This window comes from Sciurus carolinensis, chromosome 3, assembly GCF_902686445.1.
Source record: "Sciurus carolinensis chromosome 3, mSciCar1.2, whole genome shotgun sequence".
Classification (NCBI taxonomy): domain Eukaryota; kingdom Metazoa; phylum Chordata; class Mammalia; order Rodentia; family Sciuridae; genus Sciurus; species Sciurus carolinensis.
The window spans coordinates 60,020,431-60,031,250 of NC_062215.1; the positions used below are offsets into that span (position 1 = coordinate 60,020,431).

The window sequence follows — 10,820 nt, forward strand, 5'->3', positions numbered from 1 at the left end:
AATATAGCTGAATAAATTTTATTTCTCTCTTTGTAGAGAGCAAACTCCCCAGTTTTAACATCACACAATTAAATTCCCTTTCCTTTTTTTTAACTTGGCAAGTGCATTTATTCACAAATGACCTGTGCAATCCCACTGATAAATCCTTGATGGTAGTTAGATGCAGTCCTCACAATGTAGCTACCCTGACACACAGGGTTGAGAAGCAGGCTCAAAGAACAGAATATAAGAATCAAGATAAGATTAAGGAATGAAGGAGAAGGAGGAAGGCAAGGACATGGAGGGACAAAGAATTTGATGAGGGAGGAGGACTGGAGCTCCCCAGCAGAGCACCTGGGAGGATGATGGGACAGCTGCCAAAGCCATGCGGGTAGCACTCCTCCCTCTGCTGCTCTGCCTCGGGCGGACATTCTTCACGCATACTGTGCAGTGTGCTGATATTGCTGTTTCCTTGCTGCTGCCCTCATGAGATGTTCAGTTTCCACAGCTTTCCAAGGTCCACCTCAGGAGAAGTCAATTTGTCCACAGGAGGCATAGTTTCCAAACCCATCTATTGTGACCCTCTGAGAGATGTGAATGGAACTGAGCTTTAGGGAACCAAAGTAGAAGTTCTCAAACAACTTTAAAATGTTCCGGCCATGAAATGACTCTCTTTCCTTGAAGATATATTTGTCATCTGCTGTGTAGAGATTGTAACCTGCCTTCAGCTTAGGGGTCTTTCCTGAATAGTGTATTCATGACTGTAGCATGCAGTTTCACACTATTCCACTCTTTCCCTATTATTCCAGATGCCTTAAAGCATTCCAGCACTCTATCAACCAATTCCTGCAGCCTGTTCTAGTCATCTTTCATATGAACTTTACCATAAAGAACATCCACTATACCAGGATCATCATTTATGTACTCTATTCCTGCCAACTCTACTTCCAAGTGATTGCCGCCAGAAATGTCAGTACTAAACTCCTCTTTACAGCATTGTAGCATCTCACATGCCTGCTGGATCTCTTGCTCACTCAAAAGCACCAACATCCCAAGAGTTAGGTGAGGCTTTTTGGAATTCTGGAAAATGGAGCTATCAACCCGATTCATGGAGGACTTTTCCAGCACTTCTTCCTGGAAATTCATAAATTCTTCTTGAACTTTAGCTTCATTGAGGAAAATGGCAAGAAAATGAGTGAAGGGCTGTTTTCTTCTAAAAGTGTCCAAAAGAACATCAATCTGAGTTCAGGCTGGAATTACACCATTTTGATGCTGACCAGTGATCAAAATTTCCCCATCTTGTCCAGGTTTAGGAATGCTAATAGAAGTTTTGGTCTCCATTTCTACTTTCTTCTTATTGTCTTCTCTCTTTCCAACTATATTCTTTTAGAGCAGGTTGGGAGCACTCACAGTAGATGGGAATCCTTGCAGGGTCTTCACCTCATAGGCATCACAGGGGTCATCAGCATACACCATTGGGTCTTGATAGACATCCCCATTGTCTTCTTCATGTTGGTAAGTCTTCTCTTGGATAGTGTTCTTTCTGTAATTTTGTCCATCAATTGTTATATGCTGTGGGCACAGAACTTCCATGACACCTTCTCCAAATAATATTCTATTGAAATCCTGCACGGACTAGAAAAATGGAGGAGACAGGAGACTGCCACAGCAGGCATGGAAAAACTCCCTTTCCTTTCTTACTACTAAACTTATTCACATGCATACACTTCCCATGGAAAAGGGGCCGACTCAAATTGAAATGGCATTTGAGTTTTTATTATGTTCACAGAATTAAAAACTTCATGGGTTTAAAGGAACTTTCCAATTTGCAGCACCATGGAAAATATTAGTGCCAAGCTCAGTCTTCTGCCAATATGCACCCCGGTTCTAACCAAGAGCTGGTGGGTTTTCTGGTCATAAGAACAAATCAATGGAACATATCAGGTATCCCAACACTGACTGTCACATGAGTTAAGTGTGTGTGCATGGGCAGTGGAAACAGACAGCATCCCCTAGCATAGCTGCCCTGTAAATACCAGTTACTGGAAGTTCAGGTCCCTGACTTCAGCCTGCAGGGCCCAGTTGGAAGGTGGGGAGGTGTGGGTTCACCTCTGTGCAGGGAGCTCTCTCAACTCACTCCAAAGAACCAGGACTCTTCAGCCAGTTGATAGCAGATTCCTCCAGGATGGCTTCCCATTTCACCCAGCAAGGGACACAGTCCCCCCAGTTGTCTAGCCCCTGCAGGGAGGCAGAAGCTGTCTCTAGCCTCTGACACAGCCCATAGTGGCAACATCCTTGGCTCTGAGTCTGGAGTGGCCCTTGGTGAGCCTCTTTCCATGCTGCAGAGTCCCTGCAGCCTGTGCCCCAGCACCTAGCTCTGTGCAGGAGTCAGCAAGCAAAGGAGAGTGGTGTGGGCTCATTTATTGGAAGTAGGTTGGAACATAGGGAGGGTTCAGGGCTTGTGAGGACAAGCAGCTGAGTCATGATCTCATCTTGGATCAGCTTATATCTCTCTAGGGGATTGAAACTGACACTGTCGCAGGATTTCTGCACATCGTTCCTCAGGGAGTTTAGTCTTGGGGTAAATACAGGAGCTGGACAAGGAGAATCTGGAACTGATCCTGCTTTAGACCAGATGGACTGACTGCGAGTTCAGGGTATGTGACCTTCTCAACAGCACACTGCCTGCTGAGAAGTTTCTACCTTGTCCAGTCTAGCCTCGAAGCCTCAGGGCCATGTTTGCTGGATACAGGCAGCTGGAACCAAAGTCAGGCATTGCCCAGGAGGTCTGGTGGCCCTGGCACTCTTCCCAGTTCCAGGTAGCCTGCAGCATTCACTTTCCTGGCATGCCACAGACAGCCCCAATCAGGTCCACAGTGTGTAGAGACATGGTTACCATCCCCTAGACAAACAGTGATAAAAAGCATCTCACTCATCCTGTGTTTCCACAAAAACTTAATGATGTGCTACAACAGATTGTGAGGTGGGGCCTGGGGGCTGTCCTAAAACCTGTGCCCCCTTCTCACTCCCACCACCCCTCACAGAGGTGTAATTGTCCAAAGCAATCACAGCAAGAGGAGCATCAACTTCAAAGCCTTTTGTTTGAGTGTAGTACTAGAGACTAGATCTAGGGGTGTTCTACCACTGAGTCACACTCCAGCCTTTATTTTGAAACAGAGTCTCACTAACTTGCTGAGATTATAGGCAGGTGCCATCACACTTGACTTCAGTGCCCTTTAATACTCTCTTGAGACTGACTGGTCGAGAGGTCTGGTCCACTCACTGCAATCCAGGACTGCTGGTACTTGATACTGGAGTTTACCACAGGAGTGACTGCATCTACCCAAAGACAGCATGGTGGACTCTACACACCACCTTGCCTCTGTTTGTTGCAAAAGAAATGCAGGATGGCATCACACAGTTTTTTAAAAACAGTTGAGGGAGAAATATGTCTAAGAGGTGAAAATCCATGCTAAGGTCCTCTCCTCTGCTAATGGGGGTGGCTGAGACTCTTACTCATGAAGGACCAGACAGAGCTGGGGACCAACTCCAAACCATTCCTTCCATGTGCATCACACATGTACTTCCACCCATGCATTTTTAGTTGTTGGAGCTCAGGGGGTAGTAATGTACTTTGGGTTTAGAAGCTAAAGTGATTTTTAGATTCTCATGTTGACAACTATAGATATAGCAAATTTCTTTACATTTCAGGAGCCCCACTGTAAACAGTCCCTTTGATGGCAACCTTTCAGATGCTGATTTTCTGTAATCCCAGCTCGCTCATCTCCTATGCAGATCTTTGAGCTCAAATCAGATTATTTCTGTTGAATACATTCCTAAAAGTATAATTCTAAAAAATAAATGTTGCACATTTAAAATATTGGTTATTCCTGCCAAACTGCCCTTCTAGAAGGTTGCACCATGCTAGCAGACTGTCTGGCCTTGGTGGAGGGTAGGAGAATACTGAGAATCACAGCTACAGTTTTTTGGTTCTGATGGGCAACCTCTAGCAGCTGGACTTTCCCCCCATGCTTTGCTGACATATTGTCAGAGCATGGAACTTATGCCAAGACTTGGCATTCATAGAGTGCCCTCATTCCATTCTGAGTATTTTCTATGTGATTCCTATAAAATGGCACCTAATTTCAGCCTAGTTGCAAAGTTACCAAATAAGTTTCATAACCTCCCTTCTCTACATGGGGTGCAGATGCAGGTGGACCTAAGTGACCTGTGAGAGATCAACTCATTGGAGAATAGGGAAGGCCTGCCTCTGACTCTGGGCTCACCTCTGACTCATCTGTCTCACCAGGCACCAAACTCCTGTACTGGCTAATAACCACAGATACTCAGGATATTGGGACAAGGAAGACTGTCACTGAAGTCAGTCATGAGATTAGGTGGGTAGGTCAGGAAGGGCAGCAGAATGAGCTGGCATTTTCAGGTGAGGAGGAGGGGTGAGGGAGCCTGGAGCCTGGTCCATTGCTGTGCTTGTGTCTTTGTTGTTGTGGGGCATGATACCTGGAGAATGGAAATGAGCTTACTGTTGGACAGTAAAGTTTGGAGCTGAAGCTTGGACTGCAGGCTCCTCTATGTGGTCTTGGCACAGGGATACTGAACTCCAGTGGAGGCAGGGCATCCAGAATAGTGTCAGGAGCTGGGTGTGGGGGCCTAAGTCTTTCAACAATGAAAAAAGAGCCCAGGATATTATCTCTGACAAGGACATGTTCTGGGGCACATGCACAGAAACCGTCCCAGAGAATGGCAGCCTTTCCCAGGCCTCTTCTTGCAGTATTGATTGAAACAAAGTCCAGCATGGTTTTGGGAATCCAACATGTGTGTGGAAGACACTGGCCCACTCAAAGAGCCTTGCTAGAGGGCTTTCTGTAGAAGAGCCTGGTACCAGGACCAATTTTCTAAAACACCCTCTTTCTGATTTCCCATGCCTGCCTGGTCTCCTGAGCTCTCTAAGGAGGGTACTGGGAACACTGTTGCTCAGGTCTGTGCAGTTGGACAGGACCTTATTACCCATGGCAAATCAGTTCAACCATCTCAGAGTCACTCTGCCTGGACTGAATACAATCACTGACTTTCATCTCAGGTATTGTGCACTGGAAAACTGTGCCCTAAGCCAGCATCAGAAAGGCAGGTGCTAGCTGGAGTCTGTAGGCAGAGGCTGCCGACACAATTATCCTGTGGGATTTCCTAGGAGGTTTTCTACTGCAGGTTCCAGAATCCTGAGAGATCCTTTTGTCTGCTGTCCCCAATGTGGCTCTCAGGGTCTGGGGGTGTTCACTCAAGTCCATTGCCCTCCACTTAGGGAACCAGGATGTCTCCACATTAGAGCTGAACTTCATGGCTTGCTGAAGCAAGAAATGACTCAGAATGCCTGCTGGAAGTTAAACAGGGTGGGCCCTCCTTTCCGACTCTCCTAGTTCAAGGTCACCTTCTCAGAGATGCATTGGCCAACTATTTTGATGAGTCAACTGCTCTTCTGAATATTTTGTTTCATCTTTGTCTTCTCCGCATGAATTCTGGTACTCTGGATACCTCACAGACACACCTGCTAGCACATGTGTTCAGCACACAGATGTTCAGCAAGAACTCTACTGAATGACTGTCTTCTCAACCCCCAGCTCATATACCCTGCCCATTCTCTCAGCACCCTTATGATGAATTCATCATCTACATTAGCTTTCTTCTATTCCCTCCTTGTGTAGAAGCACCATTCAGATCTGGTTGAGGACAGAGATGGAGAATTTTCTCTACAGTGTGGGGTCCCTAGTTGAGCTGGGTCTTGCTACTGTAACCTGGGAAGTTCCCTAGTCTCCTTCCTGAACAAAGGAGATAAATGACCTGCCTGTCTCTCAAGGGCCTGGGATGATTAGTCAGTGCCTGCAAAGTGCTCACAGAATGAGCTGTCTACCTATTAATTCAGGAACTAAATAGAAAGCAATTTTTCACCTAGGGAAGACAGTCTCCATGCAAATACCCAGTGTGGAGACATCCAAGATGGGAGAAAGAGGAAGACTACATTTCCAGTTGCTCTGTGGCTCAGAGCTCATGCAGTTGGAGTACCATTCTTCAGAAAGGTGGATGAAAGAGGGATTTCACTAAAATTCACCATTGGACAGTTGGAGTGTCTTAGAGACTCAGAAATTATGGTGCACTGAACAAAGAAGAAAGAATATGTTGGAACCAAGCCAGTTGCAGCAGCCATGCTGGTTCACCCAGTGGAGACGGAGAACAGAGACAGAAACACAATGGACAAATTTGGCATAGAAAATTCGGGAGCTCAGAAAGACAGCCCAAATTTAGCTAATCCAGAACCTACACAGCCATCTGGTGTTGGAAAAGGGCACTGTTTCTCAACTGGTCATGGACAGCTGAGGTGGAAGCCATCTCAAGGAGGCCACACTCCAGCTTGCTGCTGTGGAGCTGGGAGATCATAGCAAACACTGTTCTGGCAAGTGCCCAATGTGTGACTTAGGGTTTACCTAGCAGAACATTAGTGAAACAGGCACAGAGGAGATTGTACCTAGGGGGTTTCAAATAAGGGATACAGAACGGAGCTCATTTTGCTTTCCCTTTGTGTCTGATGGCTCATGTGACCAGTACAAGTGGGTTGGAAATTTGAAGAGGTGGATGCTAGTGCACACAGGGACTCATCCCAGGAAGGCTGTGTTTCAGGGCAGCAGAGTATGTGGAGTGTTGCCCACCATCACCACCACCACACCCTCAAACCCCGAACCATGTAAGCAGAATTCCTGGGAGGCTCCTGAGACCCAGACTCCCAGCAGAGATTGGCAGCTACCAGGCGCTTGGGGTGAAACCATCCATTCTTTTTAATTATTATTTTGACCACCTCAGTGGAGACCATTTCTTCATTGTTCACTAAAAATGTTTTTTCCTGTGTGCGTGTGTGTGTGTGTGTGTGTGTGTGTGTGTGTGTGAGTGTTCTTGCTGTGCTGCTTGGTTTGTGGACATATATACATACTCATATTTCTTTCTGTTTTTCACTTTTAGCATTTTTAAATGTTATTATTTTTTCTTGCCTTGTCTTCTGAGGGTTAAGCATTTTTTTTTATTTTGTTTTTTTTTTCTTTCTCTCCTTTCTTCTCCCACTAACAGGAAATTCTCTTGTACTTTATCCCTTTACCTTATTTTTCCTCCTCATCTCTTATAATCATAACCTTCTACATCTCTTTTGCATTCTCTCTGTTCACATTGTAAACATTGTAAATTCTCTTCTATCTTCCTATTAAATTTTCTTTTTCTTAATGAAATATATTCTGACCACCTTTTAGATCTAGTTCATCTATAAAACTTCTGACCCCACTATTCAAGTTGCAATTATTGCTGCTGTAGATGACATAATTGACACCCTGCTGTTTTCCTTAATGCCAGATCTAGCTCACAGTTGTTTTTGCTGTTGGCAAATTCTGACTTCCCCCTGAATCTTCCAGAGTGACTAGGTGACCTTTAGTCACATCACTGTGGCAAGGTTCAAGTCATTATTCTGCATCTAATTAGGTTTTTCCTGCATCATCTAAAAGATATATATTTTTATACTTATGAATATGTTTTATTAGAATGGAAGTATATAAACCAAGAGCATCACGAAAAGATATGTATCAGGAGGAATCCAGAGAAGTGGGGCACAGGTTTTTGATCATTTCCCTATCTAGGGCCATACAGGACTTGCTTTATCTTTAGCAGTAAACCATTTGGACATGTGCAAAAATGTCTCTGCACAGAGAAAACTGTTCAAATTTTGGTGTCTGAGGCTTTTACTGAGAGCCAGTCACATATAAATGTCATGCTACATGACAGTCACAGCAGCTGAAACTTAGGATCCCAGTCAGGAAATCAGATGCACATCAAATATGGTGATGTATGTACAAAGGACTCCTGACAGGCTGAAATGACATGGGTCATTGTCCCAGGTATACAAAACATATTTATCAACCATTAACATAAGACCTTTCTGAGGGCCACTTTCCCAGGGGTTGGCCAAAGGTCAGGCATGGTTCTAGGTTCTCTTGAAGATATGCAAGGACTTAACAGCAAGACCTACTCAGGAAACACTTTCCTCACACTTCACATGCCCTACTCAAAACTCAACAGTGCCCCATTATATTGGTGAAATGTATGTGTAAACTCTGACATATAACAAGATCACATCTAGTCATTGGTTGAACTGAGATTTGAAGCTATGGTTCAAATAGCTATGGTTTGCTTAGGCTGTACTGCCTTCTTGCTACCAGCTGCTAGTGTGCTGAGTATTTATAGATCACCCAATCCACTGGGATGAGTAAAATCCTTACTTACTATAAATTAGAATGAGCCATCTTCCCTCTCTGTTGGGGACACATAAAGATGTCTTATGCTCATTCATATCTGACCTCCCCAGGGATTCTGTCTTTGTACAGGAAGTTTCCCCAGGTGTGTGTCTATAAGGTCATCATAATTTATAGGTGGTACAATGTTTCTGCTTATGCATAATAGTCCTAAGAGATAGTATATGCATTCAAAAGTTGGGGAAGCATTGTGTGCCAGGCATGGTAGCACATACCTGTGATCCAAGCTACTCAGAAGGTTGAAGAATGAGAATCACAAATTTGAGGCCAGTCTAGGCCACTTTGTGAGACCCTGTCTCAAAATAAAAACTATTCTGAGTAGCAGTCCCTGGCAGAGGCTTGCCAAACTTTTGCAAGCCCCTGGGTTCCATCCCCCATCCCCCAAAAAAGCATTGTGGTAGCTATAGACTTCAATTTCCTACTGGTATTACCTCTTTTAAAAAGAAAATGGAAAAGGAATAAGTTGCAAATTATTTGGGTTAGAAAAGACCAATCTTTTAAAAATGCACAAATAAAAGCAAAAGTTGTGAGAGATCAAAGATGGCGGACTAGAGGGAGGCTGCGTTCCTTGTCGCTCCATAATGCCAGTTTCAAGCAGAGGATATCTGTTTCTTGGTGAGGCAGTTTTTGCTGCTTATCGATCCCCTGGTGTTTACCCATTTGTCTGCTGTGATGACCTGCAGTCTACCAGCATATCAACGCCTTTTTTGAGAACAGATTGCTCACTGTCAGGCATCTATCATCCACCATTTGCCTGCCTCTCCCCTGTCCATCGCCTGCCTTACTCCTATCCATCACCCAACGCTCAAGGTTCACCTCCTGATTGTCTGACAACAGTCAACAAACTGATCGCCAACCGCCAGTGGAGCACCAGCTGCCTGCTGCTTCCTGGAAGTTCACTGTTACAGTACCTGCAGGTTTGATTACATGAGGCTGCCACCATTTTGAGACAACAGCCAGACCCCAGAGGACCCCTGGCTGGAATGACTGAGCCCCATATCTAGGATCCTTCAGTCCGACTGATCACTCCCTGCCTCTGGGGCCCTCACATCGACTGATTGCTCCCTGCTGCCAGGAACCCCAGACCAACTGACTGCACCCTATCACCAGGAACCCAGACTGACTGATTACACCCGGCCTCCAGGATCCCACAACCACACCAAACACACTGGACCTCCAGGAACCTTGCCGGACCAACTGCATCCCGTCTCCAGGACCTCTAGCTGACCACGTCCACCCCTGAGCTGCAGCTCCCCATTTGCCAACATATTTCGAAGCCAGAGTGGCCATCTTGGATAATCCTGGAAGCTAGAGCTCTGAACTTTGGGTGGGGCAAATCCCATCCTGTGACGCCTGCTGGAGGCTTGAAGCTCATTGTCAGGTACCTCTCATGCATCAGGCTACTGAACACTGGGAGGTTTCCTTAGCATATGACTGTTATACAGTAGATTTTCTTTTTTCTCCATTTTAAAAAATTTGGTTTTCTTTCTTTACTTTTCTTGCTCTCTTTTCCTTTTGTTTACCTATTCCCTCACAGTCTCTTTATCCCTTTTTTGCATGCTAACATCCAATTTCTTTTGATTACACTCTCACACTTTCTATTTTCTAGAACTTCTGTATATTCTTTTCTTATCCCATTAACAGCTACATGCTACATCCCTCTGCATCCTCTTTGTCCTCCATTAGAAACTGCAGACCTTATTGCAAACCTGTTTGTTTTACCGAGACAATATTTAAACTCATTTTGTTAAATATGACAATTTTGTTATTGTCCTCATAGGGGCTATTTGGTCTAGGATTGCATAGTGTCTTATTTGGGCACTGCTAATATTGATCTCCCCTTAAAGAAAGGGTTTTGGAAACCTATAGGGCCACTATAAGCCTATAGGGGGAAATCTGCAATAACCCAGATCTGCACTGTTAGAGGGGAAGATACATGAACAACATGAAAAAACAAGGGAAGAAAATGATCCCAACAAATCTAGATTCTATATTAATAGAATCCAATGACAGTATGTTAGGAGAAATGTCAGAAAATGACTTCAGATTATACATGATTAAGATGATTCAGGAAGCAAAGGATGAGATAAGAGAGCAAACGCAGGCAATGAATGATAATACCAATAAGCTGAAAGAGCAACTGCAGGAAGCAAAAGATCATTTCAACAAAGAAATAGAGATTCTCAAAAAAAAAAATTGAAATCCTTGAAATGAAGGAGAGAAAAAAACAAATAAAAAACTCAATGGAAAGAATCACCAACAGACTAGACCACTTGGAAGACAGAACCTCAGACAATGAAGACAAAATATTTAATCTTGAAAATAAAGTTACCCAAACAGAGAAGATGGTAAGAAATCATGAAAAGAATCTCCAAGAACTATGGGACATCATGAAAAGACCAAATTTAAGAATTATTGGGATTGAGGAAGGCAAAGAGAAACAAACCAAAGGAATGAACAACCTATTCAATGAAATCATAGCAC

At 44.3% G+C, this 10,820-nt stretch overlaps 1 pseudogene; it reads right to left on the reverse strand.

Moving 5' to 3' along the window:
• Nucleotides 1-708: 708 nt before the first annotated feature.
• LOC124980855 (activating signal cointegrator 1 complex subunit 1-like) lies at nt 709-1,572 on the reverse strand (annotated as a pseudogene).
• Nucleotides 1,573-10,820: the final 9,248 nt, after the last annotated feature.